Source organism: Pleurodeles waltl, chromosome 4_2, assembly GCF_031143425.1.
Source record: "Pleurodeles waltl isolate 20211129_DDA chromosome 4_2, aPleWal1.hap1.20221129, whole genome shotgun sequence".
Classification (NCBI taxonomy): domain Eukaryota; kingdom Metazoa; phylum Chordata; class Amphibia; order Caudata; family Salamandridae; genus Pleurodeles; species Pleurodeles waltl.
The window spans coordinates 604,202,799-604,225,380 of record NC_090443.1 but is presented as its reverse complement, the minus strand read 5'-3'; the positions used below and the strand labels follow the sequence as shown (position 1 = coordinate 604,225,380).

At 42.6% G+C, this 22,582-nt stretch overlaps 1 protein-coding gene across 2 annotated transcripts in view; it reads right to left on the bottom strand.

Annotated features, from left to right (window-relative positions):
• The window catches only part of PALMD (palmdelphin), a 181,787-nt gene that overhangs the window by 133,006 nt on the left and 26,199 nt on the right, over nucleotides 1-22,582 (bottom strand). The gene's annotated exons all lie outside the window — the stretch shown is intronic.

Genomic DNA, 22,582 nt, shown 5'->3' with positions numbered 1-22,582 from the left:
TGAGAGAGCACACTGCACCCCCTCCCCAGTCCAATTTCAACCCTGGGGACCCATCCCTTTTTGGTGGAGAGGGGCACATAACCCCCATCCCCAGGCTGGTTTTGGCTCCAGGAATCCCATCCCCCAGGGCCCAGCACATCTTTTAGAGGAGCATGGGGACAATGGGCTAATTTTGTCTCCAGAGACCCTATCCCACAGGGCCTGATCGCATCTGATAAGGCGTATGGGGGCACATGGCCAGCAATGGGTGGGTGCAGGAGATTCAAATTGTTCCTGCCGTGCCAGTGTTGGCAGGGAAACTGCTATGTCCCAGGGGTGGGAACCACAGGACATAGCAAATGAGCCCTGTGGGTATGGGGTCCCCAGGGCCATTAATGGCTCAGGGAGGGGAACTGTGTGGCCCCCTCTCCTATGCGAATGAGACTGCGCCTGGGGAAAGGGGTCCCCAGGGCTGAAAACTGCCTGGGAAGAGGGAGGCATGTATCCCCTTCCCTTTTATTACACAGCTGGGCCTCAGGAGGGGCTCTTGGGGACAAAAATGGCATGGGGAGGGGGGACGCATGCCCCTCTCCCTTTATATTTATGTTTATGGCTGGGTCCAAAGGGATGGGGTTCCCAGGACCAAAATTGGCTTTGGGAGGGGGGCTGCATTCTCCCCTCCCTCTTAATAATGTGGCCTGGCCCTGGGGATGAGTTCCTTGAGGCTGTTATCAGCCTGTGGAGAAGGGCCACATGCTCCCCGCCGCCAAAATTAAAATATATGTAAAGGCCTAAGGAGGGTGGCCGATCAGCCTCCCTCCTTTCCTTTAGTAACTCAAAGCCCAGGGGAGGTGGCAGTCCCCGGGGCCCAAAGTGGCCTTAGGAAGGGGGCAACTTTAGCAACACAAAATAATGATGGACAGCATGCTGAAATGTTTCAAACACTTACCCCCAGCCACAGATATGGGTTTAAACCATTATTCTTTTGCTCACCAAGACACCCCAGTTTGGACCCAGCCATATGCAAATCAGTCTTGACCCTGTTTCCCATGGTAACAATCCAGCCCGAACTGCCAGGTCAGGTCCTCCCTGGACCGGAAACTAGCATCCTGGGACCTGTTTCAGGGTATCACCCTTCATCAGCCATACTAGCTTGAATCTAGCACAGGACCCAAGTCTGAGCATAACATTCCCACCTTTCCCATGTCCCCCTCTCCCAATTTCTACTAACTATATATACCGTCGGGGCTGAAAGCAAAAACAATCGCGGCAAACAACACATTTTTTTTTTAAGATTTTTCCCCGGATCCACTGCATTTTTGCAAGAACATTTTTTTAAAAATGCGTTCTTGCTCTGGTGGAGACCCTGGACCAGAGGGTCATGGAATTTTCACCCTGCCCCCTTTTCTTTATTTCTTACTTTTTGGGGGGGACTCGGCTGAGTCCAAGTCCCAAAATGTCTGCCAACAAATGTCTGCCAACACTTCTTGGTTGAAGTGTTGGCAAACAATCAGATATCAGCATAGGGACTATCCAAGCACTGGACAGAATTACCCCAAATTTGGCAAAAAGCTAGCTGTTGGTCCAGACAGCATTGATTTTTGTGATTTGGTGTAAATCCATTCAGTAGTTTTAGAAATATTAAAGGAAAAACAAATATAGATATCTAGGAATGAGGATCCTCGTGGATCCATCCGTGGTGGATTTGTGAATCCACGCGCCAAAGAAAGGCCCTGATTGGCAGGTCGCAATCTGGGAGAAAGGTTTTGACTGCCATTTTGTGTATTGGCTCAATGCAATGGGGGTAAAATATCAGTGAAAAGTGAGGTAAGGGGTCAGAATAGAGGTATCCTGACCCAATAGAGGACAGTTCGAGGGATCCAAATGTTTTTTCAGTCTTTCCACGGATCCGCCACATGCCTCAACGTGACCCACGTGTAAATCCATGATAGAACCGAGGATCCGCTCCGGAACCGCAAACCTAGAAAATTATACACACTTACTCAACGAACCCCGTGCAGGGTTGGCCCTAGGTCAAGCCTCTGCTGCGTTAAAAAAAACATAGAAGTTCACTGAAAAAAAACAAAGGTTACAGGGACATTATAGTTAGGAATTAGCATTTTTTTTAAACATAGAAATTCACTGAAAAAAACAAAGGTTACAGGGACATTATAGTTAGGTTCTGAATTGACTTGCACAAAACTATAGAAATTCACTGTTATAGTTAGAGTTATTTCAAGTAACTTTAACTCGTGGCCTAAGGTAACTATAACTCTCCCCCTCCCCGTGCACAGCTAATTACCTCACATGTTACATCACTCATAACATATTTTATCGCATCATTTATATTATTACTGCAATATTTGCAATACAATTTGTGCATGGCAGGGGCGCGAGTTTATGGTTACCTTAGGGCACGAGTTATAGTTACTTGAATAAGCTCTAAGTATAACAGCTGAATTTCAATGGTTTTGTACGTGTAAATTCAGAACCTAACTAACCTAACTATAACGTCGCTGTAACCTTTCTTTTTTCAGTGACTATATATATGTATATAGATCTAGATAAATATATGTATATAACACTGTCAAAAATATGTCTTTAACTGACTGACGTGAATTCACTCTACATATAAATAAATGAAATAAATAATTTGCAACCACTGCAAAATGTCTAAATATACATACTTGCATTTACATTGTTTGCAGTCACCTTTAGTTGCAATCATTGTAGGGCAATGTTTGGAAAGTTTTAGTAACGTAGGCTTTTCAAATGGTTTTCGACAGATTTTCCTAATAGGTAAACTTAAAAATATAATTCTTATAATTGTACTCTTTTATACCAAAGTTTTTCATCATTTATTTCACAATATTATGGGTTTCGGCTTTTCATTTCATTTTTAATTGATCTTGATGAGCAATGATATTCTATGTGTTGTAATGAAATATGTGATGGCTTGTGTGATACCTTGAATAATGCAATAAACCTTATTTGACATTCTTTTAGATGTATTTCAATTGTAAACTTAAATTAAAAGTTCATCACTCCACCGTGGCATTACCTGGAGTATTCTCAAAGCACCTTTTTATTATATACTTGCTAAAATTGCCAAGCGAATGCAATTGCAAGACAAGCACTGGCAATACCAATAGGTATGGCTTAATAGGAACGTTATATGGTAATGTGAAGCATTACAAGTAAGTTGCATGAGAATGGATATGTGTTTGTGTGGAAGCAAAGAACTATAGAATAATATTGGTATGGGTTAGAAGGTCAGGTGACATTTGCACTGCCAAACCAGACCTTAACATCAATGTAGGTTAGACTGCCCTCTTCCAATTTGTGCCACTGCCAGACAAAAAGACCATAAATGATGTAGTTCATCTTCGTCATCAAAATTTATTTGTGGAACTAGCCTATAAAACGTACCAAGCATCACAGTAAAATAAATAATACATTTAGAGAAACATTTTCCACTAAAAAGGTAAATTTAAAAGGACTAAAAACAATTACACATATAAAAATCCTAAAATCACAGCCTATATTGGGCACATATCAAAGTAGTCCAAAAAGAGGCAATTAATAGAGTAAAATACATGACAAATGCTATCAGAACTTAATGTCCTACTGTTTTAGATGAAACGGCTTGGAAGAACTTAATCAGCAATTGAAAAAATATAACAGTTTAAGTTGAAAATAAACACACACACAAATAAACATAGATTCAGTTTCAGCGTGAAAACCATAGGGCCTGATTACAACTTTGGTGGGGGGGGTTAATCTGTCTCAAATGTGACGGATATCCCGCCCGCTGTATCACGAGTTCCATAGGATATGATGGACTCGTAATACTGCGGGTGGGATATCCATCACATTTGGGACGGATTAACCCCCTCTGCTAAAGTTGTAATCAGGCCCATAGTCTCTAATTCAGGCATCTAACAACTATGCCTAAAATGGGAGCATCATATCATGGCCGGATCAAACAGTTATAAGGAAAGAGTAAAGACCTTCCTAAGGGTCACTCCCTTGTACTCTCCCTGATATCTTTGTGGCATACGTCCAAAACGGTCTCTGTGGCTATGCCCTGCATTACATCTTTTTTGTCACTGTTTGTGACCTTGCGATTTGCAGGCTGTCATAAGAAGGGCTTAGTTTCTTGTTATAACTGTCTTTTTCATGTCTGGTATTAGCCAAGACCTACTGACTTTACTAAAATTATATTTATAATAATAAACTTGTTGCGTCATTCACATTTTTGTCCCCTCATTACAACATGTAGCATGAGGCACTGGGTAGCCCACTTCAGCCATTGGTAACTTTGTAATGAGAGACAGCATTCTGTGCATTAATGAGGAGTACATCCACACAAATAGTAGTATCAAGGTAGTACCCTTCATTGTCACGGGCTACTGTGTTAATGTGTGCTTTTTAAAACCTAACATTTTTTTAATTTTTTTTGTTTTTTGTTTAGTATTATGATATCCTGGCATCTCTCACAACAGTGTAATATAAAAAAATGGAAAATAAAACAATCTTTGACAAAGCCAAAAGGCTGTCAGCAAATGCTGGATTGGCATGCTAATGCTAGTGTAATTCCAGAGCTGCAGATCTCTTTTTATTGGCTGCACATAATGCCAACTCTCTCTCTTTCTTGGGCCACCAAGTTCAGCAATGGCTGTACCCTTATGTTCGGGTGACCGCTTGTGCCTCCTCGTGGGTAGCCTATAAGCTTTATGTACAAATATCTGCTGCAGAGAATCTGCCAGCAATACCTTAAAAAAGACTGTTTGCCTGACAACGTTGTCAGTTGATCCTAAATTATGACCCCCAAATAAATAGGTGCACAGCTGCCAGGATGTCTTCAGCATATTCTGTCTGTGTTACCATCCGGATTAGACTCTTGTTCCTTACAACTAGCTGATTTTAGCTCTGTCACAGCAGTCTCAACATCAGTGAGCCTTTTAATTCCCTTATGGGACATAACTTTCAGTTTTTGAGAGCTTCATACGATGGAGATGAACTTAGCCCCTATACTTTTAATTGTATCTTTCAACTTGCATAAAGCTGTAAATATTAAAGAGTCCCGCTTTTTAGGAATTGGGGGCAGATTTATAATTCTTTCACGCAGCACAATTTAGCAAGCCACCTTGCTGCGTGAAAGGGAAAGGGCAGGAATGTGCGGTATTTACCCTTATACGGAGCATTCCTGTCCTTTCCTAGCACTGGTGCACTTTTGACTGCCTAGCGCTATTGCAGGCACACTTATGTCATGGTGCAAGGGTACCTGCGTTGCATGAAGGATTGTTTTGTGCAGAAAGGGACACCTTCCTGCACAAAAACAATCCTGAGAGGCATTTTCCTCTGTCTGTGTGCTGCAGATTGCAGCATACATTGGCAGAGGAAAAAAGGGGGAGAAATAAAAATATTTCTCCTCATTATGCCTCACCTGTGGAGGTGCAGCATTTTGATGCATTCCTAGCTCTACCACTAATGGCAAATCTAGGAGTGTGCCAGAGTAACGCAAGGCAGCAATTTGCGCTGCTTTGTGTTACTCAAGCCATTCAGGTGATGCAAGTTGGCCTTGGAGGCTTGATAAATCTCACTTAGATTTTGTGTTGCCCTTTGAAATGGCGCGAGGGTGACTCAAAACCTTGATCAATCTATTTCTTGGTTTCTCTCATCATGCTCCCTCTCAGTAGTCATCTTCTCTTCATCTGATCTTGAGTAACTCATGGTGTTCAAAGAGTTTTTCTTGTCACTTCACAAGTCACCTCACCTTCTCAACTTCTCCTAGTATCACTATTCAGCTCCTGCACATACATTGATCTGTCATTGAACAGTCACGCTGCTGGTGCTAGAACACTGGGCTCTAGGCCCAGGTGCACCATGTGCTCCTTAGCTCCTCCCCGTCTTCTCATGCACCAGTAGCTCTGGCAACACAGGGGGCACAGTAAGGAAAAAACTCTGGAGCCTTCTCTGTACTGCAGTGTTTAATTTGAGCCTGTGGTTTCCGTTGCTCAGTACTGGCACTTGTCAGCACCGGTGCTTATAGTCTGCCACATGGTGGCCCTTTCTGTCTTATTTGAAGATGAGCAAATCAACAGTTGTTTATTAATTCAATATACATAGAAAATGAGTATTACCTGCTTCTCAAGACATTCTGTTAGCGTTGGGGGCCTGGAATAATCTGAAGCCACCTAAAGACACTAAGGGGGTTATTCCAACTTTGGAGGAGGTGTTAATCCGTCCTAAAAGTGACGGTAAAGTGACGGATATACCACCAGCCGTATTACGAGTCCATTATATCCTATGGAACTCGTAATACGGCTGGTGGTATATCCGTCACTTTTAGGACGGATTAACACCTCCTCCAAAGTTGGAATAACCCCCTAAGTCACAGCTAGTAAAGGCAAAGAACACCTGTTTAGCTGCTAACAACATGCTGATGAGATGGTTTAAGTGAAGTGCAGACCATTTATGGTGTTCCAACCTATAAAATAGAATTTCTTGCCACCTGCTTTAGGAATTACATCTGATCTGCCCTGCTTCTGGTATTTGCTCCCACTATGGACATTTTCATACTGTTAGACCTGACAGCCTTAGGGTAGTCACCCCTAACTTTTTGCCTACCTCCCTCCGCTTTTTGGACACTGTTTTTGCTGGTATATAGACTCTGCGCACTTTACCTCTGCTAACCAGGGCTAAAGAGCATATGCTCTCTCCCCTAAAACATGGTAACCTGGAATCATACCTGATTGGACTATTAGTTTACCTATAAGTCCCTAGTAAGGTGCACTCTATGTGCATAGGGCTGGTAAATTAAATGCTACTAGTGGGCCAGCAGCACTGGTTGTGCCACCCACTTAAGTAGCCCCTTCTCCTTGTCTCAGGCTTGCCATTGCAAGGCCTGTGTGTGCAGTCCCACTGCCACATCGACTTGGCATTTAAAAGTTCTTGCCAAGCCTAGAACTCCCCTTTTTCTACATATAGGACACCCTTAATGTGTGCCCTAGGTAACCCCTAGGGCAGGGTGCTGTGTAGGTAAAAGGCAGGACATGTACCTGTGTAGTTATATGTCCTGGTAGTGTAAAACTCCTAAATTCATTTTCACACTACTGTGAGGCCTGCTCCCTTCATAGGCTAACATTGGGGCTGCCCTCATACACTGTTGAAGTGGCAGCTGCTGATCTGAGAGGAGCAGGAAGGTCATATTTAGTATGGCCAGAATGGTAATACAAAGTCCTACTGACTGGTGAAGTCGGATTTAATATTACTATTCTAGAAATGCCACTTTTAGAAAGTGAGCATTTCTTTGCACTTAAATCCTTCTGTGCCTTACAATCCACATCTGGCTGGGCTTGGTTGACAGCTCCTTGTGCATTCACTCAGACACACCCCAAACACAGGGTACTCAGCCTCACTTGCATACATCTGCATTTTGAATGGGTCTTCCTGGGCTGGGAGGGTGGAGGGCCTGCTCTCACACAAAGGACTGCCACACCCCCTACTGGGACCCTGGCAGACAGGATTGAACTGAAAGGGGACCTGGTGCACTTCTTAGCCACCCTTTGAAATCTCCACCACTTCAAAGGCACATTTGGGTATAAAACAGGGCCTCTGCCCTACCTCATCAGACACTTGCTGGAGAAGAAACCTGAACCAGAACCTACATCCTGCCAAGAAGAACTGCCTGGCTGCTCAAAGGACTCACCTGCCTGCTTTCTACAAAGGACTGCTGCCTTGCTGTTGCCCTGCTGCCTTGCTGAACTCTTGTCTGGCTGTGAAAGTGCTCTCCAAGGGCTTGGATAGAGCTTGCCTCCTGTTCCTTGAAGTCTCAGGACCAAAAAGACTTCCCTCTTTTACTTGGACGCTCCGTGCGCCGAAAATTTCGACGCACAGCTTGTTCCGCGGCGAGAAAAACGCCGTACTCCGACGCTGATCGACGTGACGCTCTCGGGACGATCGAAGATCCGACGCACGGCCTCGCAAGGACAACGCCGCCCGACCTCTAGAGGAGAAATCGACGTGACGCCTGCCGTGAGATCGTAATTTCAACGCGCAGCCCCGCAGATCGAAGTCTAGAGGAGAAATCGACGCGACGCCTGCCGTGAGATCGTAACTTCGACGCGCAGCCCCGCAGACCGACGCGCAGCCGGAGAACAAGCAGGAAAATCCACGCACAGACCCGGGACATCTGGTAATCCCCGCGATCCACAGAAAGAGACTGTCCGCGCGCCGGAAACCGACGCCGACTTCCCCGCGTGGAAAATAACGACGCAAGTCCGTGTGTGCTGGGGAGAAATCGACGCACACACACCTTTTTCCACGCACCTCTTCGCTTGTGGCCCTCTGAGGAGATTTTTCCACTCCCAACCAGGTACTTGTGCTTGAAAGAGACTTTGTTTATATTCTAAAGACTTAAGACACTTTATATCACTTCCCTGTGATATTTCTACAATTTTCCATTGCAACTTTATTTCTTTTTGACCTACAATTATCCTGATAAATATTATATATTTTTCTAAACACTGTGTGGTGTATTTTTGTGGTGTTATATGGTGGTATTGTATGATTTATTGCACAAATACTTTACACATTGCCTTCTGAGTTAAGCCTGACTGCTCGTGCCAAGCTACCAGAGGGTGGGCACAGGATAATCTTGGATAGTGTGTGACTTACCCTGACTAGAGTGAGGGCTTTTGCTTGGACAGAGGGTAACCTGACTGCCAACCAAAAACCCCATTTCTAACACATACTATACTCGCTTTGTGCAGGGAGTTGTGGCAGAAGGGTCCGTAAAAGGCTTGCATGAATTAATGTGTTCCTTAATTAGTCTGGCTTGGCATTAGAGTATGTACTGCTCATTAGTGACCTTGTGGGAAAGTTGTTTCAGAGGCAAAGCTTGGATATTTGGACAACAAAAAAGTCAAGGACTGGACCTTATATGGTGTTAAGAGGGCATTAAAAATAAAAAAGTAAGTGGGACAAAAGTTAGTGTAACATTTTGGTAGATGTATCGGTGCTTCTCCATGAACGTTTTATTTGAGACACGTTTTCACATACACAGTTCACTCATTAATTTGTGATGTATAGGGTGTATGCCACAGAAAAAGTTAAATGCTTGTTTAGAGGTTTGTTGAGTGTGTGGGGGCTCCTGCACGACAATAATGGCAACGCTATTTTCAGTAAGAATGAAACAAAATAAAGGAGAATTCAAGTAAATTCGATGTCAGTGAGAAGGAGAGAGGGAAAGCAATAGGTTCCTTTGTGCCTTTAACTCCTCGTGTCTTCAACTACACATTAGCACAAGTCGACCCGACAATACTACCTCACAGGTTTACACAGGAGCACTTGAACGTTTTGAAGTTGCTCCATAGACTTTGATGACCTGGTGGTAGGGGAGGTTTTAACCAGGTTTCTAGTCACTGTATATCTTTCACTGTGTGTTAGAATCACTTGATTATTGATGATAATAGAGGTCCGTACTAGGAGGTGGTGTTGGGGCAGGAATGTACCCAGGATGCTATACAGGTGCGTTCCCCTGCCCGGAGCAACCAACTGCATGTATATCCGATAACGTGGCTCTTATTTCAGCATTTGTATCACAGTAATCCAAGAACCAGTGCATAGGCCTAGGCCTCTCCATGGCTATGTGAGATCCTGCACTTCTTCTGTGGCCTGGAGGTTACACCAAATGTGCCCTCATTGCCGACAGTGAATCTATGTCCCTGGGGTGGGCATAGCACATAGAGCAGTGGTGTCTGCATACTGTGCTTAAAATAAATCAATATTGTGATCAGACTTTTTTATCTGTATCACTGGAAATCTATTGAGGCCTACTGACCTGTGCAAAGTTCCACTGTGCCCTGGCTTAGCACACAATGAAGGGTGCGCACTGTGCTCCAAGGCCGTGGACGTCTATTACCTGCATTACTGTGGTTGAGGGAGGATATCCATGCACAGAAGTGGCCAAAAGAGATACCTCTTTGAGCAGCTCGATATTTTCCAGTGTCACTAGGAACAGAACTATCAGTTCCTTGAACTCAGGACCTGATAATTCTGGCCCAGAAAAAGCCATACTAAGTGAAGAACACTCATTGCGACTCTGTGCTTGATTTGGTTTTATGGCTTGACATTTAATCTTGGGAACTCTTCTTACAGGTACGGGAACCATGCCGCCCAGAGGTTCCTATGTCTACAGCCTCCCAATTACAACTTTATCTCTAATCAAAGGATGACTTCATATGAAGGAATACATACCTGCCACCAACTTCTTAGTATAAAAATATAAGTGACAAAAGGCCTATCTGGTACATATATTTGCCATGCAAGAACGTTAAGCACGTAAGACTGGATAGATGACTGATCTCAACAAGCATTTGCAATGCAATGGGTCTCGCATTTGCTTGAGCTTGAGCTATTAACGTTATAAATTCCTTACGACTTTTCTTGCCACTTAAACTGAAAATGAAACAGTTGACATAATCGAGCTGATTAAAAGCGCCATGGCTGCCATGAGCATGAGTGCAAAGGAGAGACACAAAATAAAAAATACATTTATTTTCAGTCAAACGTATCGGCAATAGTTCAATTATCCATGTGACAGGGTTGATGGCCAAGGCGGTAACAAAACCCCCGACAGGAGGTACAAATGTACAGCATTTACCAATGATAACATTATATTTTTGAAAGGCAACACCACGAGCGAGTGAAAGTGATGGGTGTGCGGTTGGCGTGTTTAAAAGCCCACAATACTTACAACAGGTCAAAGCGCTTGCGCCCTCGACCTAAAAACACCCTGGCATAAATAACATTGTGCCAGGATTTGGTGAGTATTTGCACACTATTTACACCCTCCAAAATAGAAATGAGCATAATTTGTGCCCAACACTTTCTCTGCAGTAGTACTGGTGCACATTGTGTTTGTCCACATTTTAGAACTATCACCGTAGAAAATGCAATCAGTTCTCCGAATGTTGAGTGCATTTTAGTGATTGTAGGTATATATTATGTATGTACGTGCAGCAGCTTGGTATGCCCTAGGGAAACTGTCCGACACTGTCTATCAATAGGTTTTAGTAACCTGCTGCAATGTTATTCCATCACGGTAAAATATTTTGCATGCTAAGCTGGCACGCTATGCTGATCGCTTTGCAGGAGTGATCAACGCCATATCATTCCGCTGCAACACACTTTCAAACATGTTCACAGTAAGAAGAACTTGCTAGGAAAAGGGGTGCCAATTACGACATGCTCTCACACACCTCATGTAATAAAAATGAAAAGCATTTGTGTAAAAGGTAACGTCCTTTTTGTGCAACACTAAAAGCTTTTGTAGTAAAGTGTACTCATTTTACCAACTTCAGTATGATGAAATGCTAAGTCAGCCTAGCGAGGACTCAAACATTAACAATGTTACTAGAAGTAACATAATTTATAAAAGCTGTTATTATCAGCCAGGGCAAGGGTACGCGATTGAAATTACTTCGGCAGGATGAGAGGTTGAAACACCCCTGCCAGGAGTTGAACCTGTGATCTGATAGTTGAAAAGAACATCTTAGCAGCAACTGCTTGAATAAAATAAGTGAGCTGATTCAAAGCGCCACCTCTGCCATGAGTGTGAGCGCAAGGAGACACATAAAATGAAAAATGAAACTTAAAACAGTTTACATATGCGAGCTGATTCAAAGCACCACAGCCGCCATGAACGTAAGTGCGAAGGAGACACTCAAAAGGAAAAATGAAAAGTAAAAAAGCTTACATAAAAGAACCGATTCAAAGCGCCAGGGCCGTCATGAGCATGAGTGCGAAGGAGAGATACAAAAGGAAAAGGAAGTACACTCACAGTCAGACATATTGGCAAACGTGCAATTATCCATGTAACAGGGTCTGTCCCCAAAGCGGTAACAAAACCGCCCCAAAGAGGGACAAGCATTAACTAATGGTAAAGGATTTTTGAAAGGCATGCCTAAGAACGAGTGAAAGTGATGGGCGTGAGGTGGGCGTGGTTAAAAGCCCACATAGATGCCAACACTTCAGAAAAGCAGCGCTTGCAGGTTCGACCTAAAAATGAATGCATTAAATCAATTCAGATCGCACGTGATTTTTTAAAGTGTAATCGAATTGGACAACATCCTTCTTTTCTTCGTCAAAGGGGACAAAATCTGTCGTTTTTGGTAATTGAATGATAGATACGCTTTGCTTACCGATGTACTGATCATGCTTTAGACAGCTCTCAATCCTTGGATGTAAGAACAATGCAGGGGCCGAAAAACTGCCACAACAACCACTCCTAGATCAACATCTTGCACAGGGCACATGTTTCTCAAGCATCCAATGGAAGAAAATACAATGTATGTTCACTGAACATACGGGAAATAATGATGTTAAGGTAATCCTTTTTAATTAGGCCATTAGAGTGCAGGTTCAAAGTATTCTGAGATCAGCCTTAAATAGGATCAACTTTAGGTCGAGTGCAATAATCACAAAAAGCAGTGACTATAGTGTGCACTGGAAAAAACACACTGTCCACCAGAGTACCAAGAGAGCCTTTACACCTTCACCGTGAGATCAAAATAAAAAAACACGTCACACGCAAGGTATTACCTATAGATTCTGCAAGCACACTGATCCACTGTGGAACTCACATGATAAAAGTATCCATGTTGCAGCTTTTTTGCTTGCGACACTGTGGCAGGTTTTTAATCCATCGAGTGCTTTATGCGTGAATCAGCGCCTGCGATTCATCTTGCCTAGACATATTTCTGTCTCGCTTTATTTTGCACGAAAAAGTATGATTACTCTGGGCTTGTTTGTTTTGCTCGATACAGCACCTTAACTGCTAATGACTATGTGCGTTGCCACGCTGTTTACACATAATATTCCACTCTGCAAGCAATGTTGTGTGTTGCATTACAGCACACATCTCCTTTGAGTAGGAATTCCCAGAGACTCTTCTTTTTGCAGTAAATGTGAGGTGCTCAAGTTCACTGATTGCTTCCAATAGGAAACGCTTCAATAGAAATGTCTACTTTCAAAAATCACGGGTTTAATAAATAATAAACGTGTCCTCACAAAATATTGTTTTCTCAAATGAGAAAATATCCTGTTACTGTTGAACATACGCTGATATTTCACTAAAAACAGTCTTCCACTATCTAGAGTAATGGCTTACAGTTTAATAATGTGTAGATCAGCACACTGGTCGCACAGCTCTAGTGTTTAACAACTGCATGGGTGGTGGTCTCTGGGGGAGGGAAGACAGGTGCAAAGGGCAAAGGCCACAGAACAAGGTCCTGAAGGACCATACAAAAAGCATTGACCCCTTATACAGCAGACATTCCTTCCTTTAGATGCATGGTGCAAATTATTCCAGTAACAAGGAAACAGAACTTAAAGGACCTATGCATACACTTCAGTAGCCTGCACAATCGAACAAATAATCTACACTCATCAAAATTCAGGACTGAATAATATAATATTATCATGGCGAAAGTATGGATTCCAACTTGCTTCCACCAAACCATACAATGTCCACCAATAAATATTACATTTAGTTTTAACTTGGATGCATAATGCCAATGTCGGGTTTTGGGAGGAACAGGGTAGTAAAAACAGATCAAGAATTCCCCATTCTCCGATTGCATTTTCTCCCCAAACGCCCCCCCAACGCCGAATCACAATTGCTAATACTCGTTGTCTGCAGAGTACACGCATTACTTTTGCCACACTGTGGGAATGCAAAGAAATACCACATGATACCGCTTCTGCCTACCATGGTTTATCTAGTATCATTTTTTTTATAAAAGTGAGCATTTGCAATATTTTAATTTCAGAAAAAGGGACCAAGTCACAGAGGCATTTAGCAGTGAGTGAAGTAGTGCTGTAGGAGTGCTATTCATATACTTGTACATACTTTGGTCAAAAGAAGAAAAAAATATATATATATATATATATATATATATATATATATATATATATATATATATATATATATATATATATATATATATATATATATATATATATGGTTTAAAGCTAAAGGACCAGTTCATAGCTCCTATACAGTCCATAGCAAACATTATTTGTCTGTCTTGTCAATCTAACTTTCTTTCATCTTTTTCAATGACTTTCTTTCTCTTCTTGTCATTATCTCCTAATTTGTCAATGCCACATAAAGTTCCCACATAATGGACACCACAGTTGGTGGTGGCGTTTTCAGAAGCTTTGGACATATATGAATTACTCACCCATGAGAAATGGGAACTGGCAACCGATGGAATTAATTAATTGTCAGCTAGAGGACTGAAAAAGAAGAAGCAGCTTATGATGTGCGATAGAAAGTGACTAGACATGCGTAGGCCTCCTCTGTATTTTATCTGGGACTCATAAAGCAATTTATACACTGCTGGGTATGTAGTTCACATGGAATGCCCATGTCTATGAGTAATGTGTCCATTGTGAATTATGCCAACATTGACATTTTAAGAAGTGAGAGCAGGTGCTTCAAAGCTCTCAAATGTTTCCTTACGAGTAAGGAGTACATATGTAAAGACATTTGGGCCAAATCACAAAACCACTTGTTGAGTAAATGTGGTACTACTACAGGAGTACTGCTTTATATAGTCATAATCGCCCATGAGTGTCTTAAGGTGCTGGATTGTAGACAAAGGGAGATTATGGGCCTCATTATGAGGCTGGTGGTCGTGAGCAGTCGGACCGGCACACTCCAGGTGGTCCGACCGCCAAATTATGACCCTGGTGGTCAAACCGCCTGGGGTTCTCTGCCTCTGCCTGGAACATGGTTCCCTGTGGGGTGGAAGCGGTCTAAGTCGTGGTCAGCCAAGGCGGCTCTGAGTATTGGTGGCCAAACATTTTCTGGTGTGGCCGCAAGAGTATGGAACTACCTGCTACTCGCTCTTCGAGCTGTGCATGACCTCTTCAGTTCCAGGCAACTTAAATAAAAACTTTCCTATTTGTTGGGCTATTACATGAAGATTTCTAGGTGGCCACTTAGGTTAATAATCGCAGTGGTTTTAGCACCATGATGCCTTGGTGATCATGCGCGTTATGAACTCCCACCATAATAGGTCATTGTGAGTTATAGTATCCTACAATGCAAATCATTTATATCTTGCATTTCTACATTTGAAGACCCACAATTCTGTATATTTGGTAACAGATACTTGTTGGTATTATTTAGCACGTTGCTTTTTAAACAAATCTCTAACTTAATCACTGCCATAATTTGTACCTTTTTGCTTCTGCTTTTGGGTGCCCCACTAGATTAATCCACTGCCATGAATGCTTGGCATTGGAAGCAGAAAGTTAAATTGAGGGTGTTTTTTTGTCGTGTATAAATTCAAGTATCTTAGCCTAATTGTAGTTATTTGCAATGAACTGGCATTTAACAAAATTAATATTCTACTTTAACAAGAACCATGTCACAAGGGTTATGAAATAATTTTTGCTTGAAAAGGACAATAAACAAAATTCAGATGTCTATGTAGCTATACTTACATTTTAAAAATGGCTACCACACAAGTCAGAGGCAGTTGAGAGGTACAACATGGTGAGGTGAAATCGATATTTCTAAACAATCAAATCTATTTGGTTGTGGTCCTTCGCAAAATGGTATCGTTCAGTGTTCCCCCAATGATACCATCACTGAGCTGCAGTCCAGTGCAGTATTTAAAACCCACTCAACCAACAACCCAAAGACTAGCAGCTTCATAAGCTCCCTCAGTCTATAATTTCAAAAAATTTCTACACGTATCATATCCGTGTTTGACAGGTGGGTGTGTTAGGTCCCAAAGTTGTTTTGAAGCTTGCGGCTGGTGCTATTAAGTTTTGAGGTAGCAACTAGCAAAGGCTGCATAGTATGGATTCCACCTCATGCTTTTTTCATCCACCACCTCACACTCTCTCCTCCTTTAGCTCAGTCTTGCAGGTTCCTGTTTTCATCGTTTGTCACGGTTTTTATGACTTTCTCTTCCTTCTTCTTTTCCCTTCTGCGTTTTTCACTTGTTGCTTTTGGTCACAGTCTGATGAGGATAAATACATGCTGGTCGGCGAAAATGAGGGCCATTGGGCCCCACCTGCAGCAAGGAGCTCAAATTAGGCACTTACCTTTTTGCTTTTCACCACGACCTCATCTGCATGTCTTCCTTTATGGCCAAGGACGCCGTGCCAGCCGAAGTATTTTATCTGGTATCTGGGATTGTACCCAGAATTCAAAATGTCTTGTGTCTTAGATCTGCTCCTACAAAAGGCATATGTGCTATGAGTGCAATGCTGAATGTGCCCACACCTATCATTAGTGTACTGGCTCCTGGGTCCAGTCCTATGAGACACAAATGCGGCCCTACAATGAATATCTTGTTGTGAAGGAGGTCTATTTCCATTGTTTCTAATTAGGGCCCAGGACACCCTTGCTACTCCACTGAAATGCCCTGCAAGCTTTTGGGTGCAATATCTATTGGACAAATTGTGAACACAGGAGTGTTTTCTGGGTGGCTTCTCTCCCCAGATCGGTTGGATCAGCCAACACTTTTCTAGCATCTGTTCGCTGACAAACACAAATTGCAGATATGCTGTAATGGCCAAGAGCACAGCCATCATTAGTGGAGCCGATACAGTGGCACCAGGACCCAGTATTTTGAGGAACCCACACACCCCAATTGCCAAACATAAGTATGCCATTTTCCTGCTTAAATTAAAAAAGCGTCTTAGCTAGCAAGAGTGCTTAGGCCCTAATTCAAGCAAGGACAATGTCCCCACATCCTTGTTTGATAGAAAAAAACAACCACTAATCGAGGTGGAGGGTTCCTTTCTGTGCCCAGGCCATAACTGCGCCCCCTGACATTTAGGCCCATAACACCATTCATATGCCATTGCTTAAGGCAAATTAAAAGTTGGGCGCACGGCCCTATATGTTACCTCTCACGCGAAGTCATCTCTTTAGTGTTACCACACATGAATGTTGACCTTGTACAAACGACGCCTCGTCTCAGCAACTCCCACGACTGCTGCGTTAGGGAACCTGACTGACTTCATTAAAGGCGCCCAATCAAGGGAAGCTTTCACTGAGGCTCGCACTCTTTCTGACATGCTGCTGACCTCAGGCGCACAAATCATTGCTTTTCTGTACTGCTAATTGTTTTCATTAAATGTTTACAGTTCCAGTCGCATGATGTACAATTTATGGTTATTTCTAAAGTGGCCCTTTTAAGCGCTTCGCTTCGTATTTATATGATTCTGATGTCTGAACAGAGCTTCGTTCCCAAGGAAACAGAAACATGAGGCATCTGCAATTATTCCTGTTACCGGCAGACTTAAAGGGACCACCGTGCCCACTGCCACAATATTCCAGGGGATCCCTAGCCTAATGAGGAGCCCCTTTTGCATGGGGCCTCATTCTGACTATGCAGCGCTTAACTCTTAAAAGAATAGGTGCCACAAATGTTTGTATGCCAGGGTGCTCAATTCCCAAAGGTTGAATACTCTTAATTTCACATCATGTCTCTTTAATTCACCACCCCACACTCTCTTTTTCTCACTCTTGCAGTTTCTATTTCATCCCTACTTTCACCCTCTGTCGTTTTCTTCCTTCTCCAGTCTGCCAGGCCCGTTTGAGCTTTTCACTCTTTTGCACTATATCAAAGTTTGCTTAAGAAAATTAAGCGCCGGTCCCCAAAAATGAGTGCCAGTGGGTACTTGCAATCAAGCAGCTCAAATGAAGTAAATATTTACACACCTTGAGGCGGTACCGCCAGGTAGCCATTTGCGTCCTTTGACAATTCTCTCAAATATATAAGAATTACTTGAGCTGTGACATGAAAAAAAAGGGACACGAGCAGATGCGTTTACCTTTTATATATTTTTTTCTTGCTCAGGTTTGTGATTTGTTAGATGAGTGGAGAAGGTCTGACCCAAAATCAGCACAGGCAAAATTGTTAACATTTGTCTGAGAAATGTTTAGAAAACAATTGTCTAAACGGTGTCTATCACAATCCAATTTTTCAAATATAGGGGCTATGTACGTCACGTTCAAGGTTAGTTGATGTCAGCCTATTCAGACATATAACAGCCCCCTTGCCTTCAGTATCCCAGTGAAATGCCGGAATGCCCAAATGTGCAGTTAGCTCTATCGGTAAGCCACTCTCAGACATCAGCAGGTCTGGATAATTTATCTAAGTTTTTCTCCTTCCTAATACTTTGTGGTAGTGCAGCAGTACTTGACATCTAACGTATTTTAAACGGCCTTAATTATTCTATATTGTATGTTAGAGTCATTTGTGCACCACACATTCTGTTTTTTGTATTGCAGCGCTAACAGAACCTGGGTGCCTTCAAAACTTGGTTTGGAAGATTCCATCACAGACTAAAGGCTGATTTGACTTGTAGCTGTGTTTATAGTAAACATGTTGATGAGTTATAATTTTTAACCGGTGTGGCCGTAAGTCTTACCACATCAATATTGTGTCATCAGGGTTATTTATCATGTGCACTGCTCGTGGCTGCTGATTGTCACTGGCGTAACCAAACTTGAGGGGCCCTCCCTGCAACGTACACAGAGGCCCCCCTCCAGACTCACTCAGGTCTCCAATGCCAGAGTACTGTGTTGAGGGGGGCCCTTGGAGCTTGGGCCTCCGGGGCTGTGGGGACCTTTCTTAGGTCACTGTTGATTTCCCCTCAATTCATGAATCACAGGACATCGGGATTCCGATTCTCAAATACATTTATAAGTACCTGAAGCAGCACCACATCAGATGCCTTCCCGTATCGGCCCTGAAAATAAATGTTAACTCTTTATTATTAAAGGTTCGAAGAGGGCACATTCCTTTCCATTTGAGCTAGTTCTGTGTGAATGTTTCCATTTTAATCCCTTTTTACATGTTTTAGGCAAATTCACAAAAACATTTAATAGTACATGACGTAGTATTACACAAAGTGCTACTGCAGAAACTCGTAAATGCCCTTCAATTGGCTCCCACATAATCATGAGCCCCATTCACACAGGCTTTTTCAGCTGTAAACTTACCTTTACAGCCAAAAAATAGCTTTATCTATGCATATCAGTAATTCACAGAAAAAATCCAGCAGGCATAAATGGTTTTAGTGTCACTCTCCACGACAAGCAGTAAATGTCATGCAAGGAGTCAGGAGTGGGTGAAACAAGACAAGGATTGCCTTGTAAGACATGCACTGCCTTCTAAGTTTGTGGACACCCTCAACATTGTGGGTATGTGGTAATTCCAAACGTTGATTAGTCCCTTTCCTATCTTGGAAATGGCTGGAGTTCTACACTACCGGGTGGGAAGATCAATGAAGCACCTTAAAATTGGCCCTGGGCAGAGTTTGCAGAGTTCTGCTACGTGGAACTCCGCGAAGTGCCAAAAAAACTCCACTGTGCTTTGCGGAGTTCAGTGAGCGGCAGAGTTTGTGTAAGTTGCCTTGCTCATGTTGATTTTCAGTGCAGGAGTTGCTACTGCACTGTAAAATCAGAGCGAACTGCATCACGCAGAGTGCCAGAGGGCGCTAACTTCTTTTTGCCGCTCGAGTAGATTTTCTACTTGAGCAGCAGCTTCCTCAACGTGAGCAGCAGCTTTCTTATCGCGAGTGGTCATGGCCTACCGCAACCGTTCACATTCAGAAATCTTGCTCACCAACATAGCGATTTCTCTCGCTCGCCAATTTAATGAGCGAGCGGAATTCTTCATCCACCCCCACTTTAAATTCAAAAGCAAAAGTATGTTTAAATGGGAGAAGAAAACTCCAAACATAATTTTGCACATTTTTGTTAATCAAGCCATCTATATTCTAGTTGCAGAGCAGTCCAGTGCTCCAACACCCACAAAATATGAAACAAATAGAATCACTTGATGTTCACCAACTCAATTAACGACGACAGTGCAAAATAAAATAGGTTTTCATTGAGGTTACTTGTTTGCTTTTCAGGTGCATTCGAATTTTTCTATGGGGATACAGAACAGTAACAAAGAAATTTGAAAAATGGGTGAAAATAATTTCAGATTCGCGCATTACCACAGAGAGTAACGAGAAGTGAAGGTGCTTCAGAAGACTGCACTGCATCCCTGAGCTCTGACATGACGCACTCTCACCACCAGGGCAAGATATCAGGACGTACACACTGCAAGGCAAAAGGTTTCATTCCACTTACCCTGTTTTCATATCTGCTCAAGAGTAAACTTGTGGTCAAATTCATGTACAAATTCTGCTAATCAAATCCACAAGACTGCCCTTTGGAGCAATCTGTGGAACTTCGTCTACTCCAGTTTCTGTCAAATTATGGCTTTTATGCAGTGTTTAATTTGTAAAAGAATGAGTGCTGGTACCCAAAGCACTGCTCCGAAGCCCGAGGCCAGCACAATTAAATGTCTGCATTATGAATAGCAGCCTGTGTTTTCAGTTGAGGGGGAGGGAGGCTGTGCAAAATACATGGAGGGCCCCCTCTCCAGACTCACTCAGGAGCTCTCAGGCCCCCTGTCCACCTTAGGCCTCTTTAATCCACTGCTAGACACTCCCTGCCCCTTTTTTTCATTCTGGGAACTTCTGCTTTCTCTCTCGGTGACTGTTTGTCCGTCTTTCTCTTCCTCCTTTCCTGTTGGTGTATTTTTCCCTCTTGCTATCCGGAAATGTCTGTTGAAGGAAAATACATGCCAGTCCCAAAAAAACACTAGAGCAGGCAGCCCCCACCAGCAACCACTGGCTCAAATTAAGCACTGCCTCTATGTTGGAGAAACAGACCTTTACACTCCACTTAAGGCCATTCTCCCTGTCTCATTTGATCTAAGAGACCATAACTATACACGTACAAGCATGTGGCTCCTATATATTCATCAAAAAGCCGGCAACAACACGTTCTGCAATTGATGCCTGCAAAAACAGTGTGTTCTGAACAACTGTTAGCTGTCCAGTTTGGTGTAGATTAGGTTTGTCCTTTAGTTAGTTTTCAAGCAGTGTCTACTTAGCACTACTTAGAGGCCGATTACAAGGATGCTCATATAATCTTGATATGCACAAAATTCTAATTTCTACGAAAACGGGTTATATTAATTTACAAAATTAATATGGAAATATGCCTGAAAAGCCACCCAAAACGTGGAAACCAAACTTGTTCAAAACTACGCAAATACCACTTTCCCCATTTCAGAAACTCAGAATTACTAATACCTTCTGTATCGGCAATACTGTGTGAGGTATTACCACATCTTCTTACTGGCTCACTTGTAATTAATTGAACGTTAAGGGAAACTGCTGCATTGACATTACAAGAGTGTTGCTTTGGGCAGGAAGTTACAGGAATGTTTACAATAGCAGCTCTGCAAAATGAATATTGCGCTTAACATCATACCACTGTGCATACTGGTGTCAGCAAAGTGCACTGATTTTACATAATGTAAGGAAAGTGATGTGGGTCCTGACTGAACAGGAGTCAAACGTTGCCTACAGCAGAAGAGGAAGTAACATTCAAACAAGAGTGTGAAGGGTGTACTGGGCATGGAAGGGCTTGACTGTATAAATACGGCAGACATCTTTGAATGACTCTTGCCTTCCATGCGTATGCACCTCAAGATGTAGCACAACAGAGCAGTTATGCCTTCCCCTGTACCTAGATCATGTTACTCTACACCAGTGGCCTCCAAACGTTTTAATGCCGCGCCCCCCGGGTTGAAAAATAAAAATCATTGGGCCCCCCCTTCAGAATTTTTCACAATTGTTTTATAAAGATGGCAATGTTTAAATATGTCTAGACCTTTTTAAACATTGCTGTTAAGTATTGTTACCTTTTTAAAAATGCAATACCATGATTTTGCTTAAAACAAAGGCCTGTTATCTGTATAATGCTTCTTTTGTCTAGAGTCTGGCGCCCCCCCAGGGACCACTTTAGGCCCCTCCCAGAGCTCCCCCCCAGTTTGAAGACCTCTGCTCTATACTAAGCGATTTGAGTGTGGGAGCTGAGCATATCAGTGAACATGGAAAACAGGCTGAATACTGTAACTTGCACCCGTGGTCTGCAGTTGGCACCGCACCTACCCTGCAGCACTGTACCTTTCAGCCCTGCACTCAGTTAATATGGCATTTTGCTTCCTTCCCTCGCATACAAAAAAGACAACGCAATCTCAGAAAATATTTAAAAATACGTTCAGTATTGGCTTTAATATTAGAAAGTGTAACATCCCCTCTTACAATTTACGGCATGTTTGCCACAGATTATTGTCACTAATTGGCACACAAAAGTCTCCACATTCTGCATGTGCAGGAAGTTAATTGTATTTCTTCTATTCGCTTATTCTTACAATTGGTGGCACAGTATTATCAAATACGATGGTGAAAGAAGGTATGATATTTACTGACAGAAGTTAAAACACACATGACATAAAATAAAGTGGAGATGTGGTTGTTCTTAAATCTATATGGTCTTATCTCGACTTACGCTTTATTCAGGTGTACGTTTTAAACTCGCTATCCTTCTTCGATGTAACTACATTAGCCAGATGATGCACTTTGATTTTTAACGAAAATTAATAAACTTTAATCAAAAAACAATCAGTAACAAAGCTGACAACTTTCCCAC